This window comes from Camelina sativa, chromosome 2 (genome assembly GCF_000633955.1).
Source record: "Camelina sativa cultivar DH55 chromosome 2, Cs, whole genome shotgun sequence".
NCBI lineage: Eukaryota > Viridiplantae > Streptophyta > Magnoliopsida > Brassicales > Brassicaceae > Camelina > Camelina sativa.
The window spans coordinates 12,351,602-12,352,328 of NC_025686.1; positions in this window are offsets into that span (position 1 = coordinate 12,351,602).

Consider the following 727-nt stretch of genomic DNA (forward strand, 5'->3'; position numbering starts at 1 on the left):
AAGCCATGGTAATGCACTTACCTTTGCCACAGAAGAATCTGAACCTCAAACAACCACAGAAGAATATGTTTATATGTTCGGGTTTATTGGGTACCCAAACGGGTACTGGGTATTACCCGACCCTAACCCGAACCCACGGGTATTAGAAAATAGAACCCAATAGGGTTTTATAGGCAAACCCGAACCCGGTTTTTTGGGTCGGGTTCCGGGTTGGGTATTCGGGTACGGTTTTTATGCCCAGGCCTAGCTCCTAGGAAGCTCCTACAACGTCCTAAGCCTCAGATCTCTACAGAAACGCCTCCAAACTCCAAGAAATCACCAAGAACTCTCAATAACTTTTTCTCTCCTTTCGTTTCTCTCAAAAACGGCTCCCCACGACTAATGAGACAAAACGACTTAAAGGTTTCCTTTACTCAAAACGCAGCGTTTGACTTAAGTCAAAACGTAGAGACTCAACCTTGCATCGACCGATGCAACATTTGCATCGACTGATGCAACTCCCAAACCGGGATTTCGGTTCACGGATGTTACAAATTATAATAATAGATATGTGTAAATATATACTTACTTACATCCTAATCTATCGATTGTATAAAATCTAAATAAAAGACTAACCAAAATATATTTATTTCCATCTTTATCACTTTAAGTTTATAATAAATATACTCATACAAATAATCATCTATTTAAGTAATTATATATAACATATATATATATATATATATAT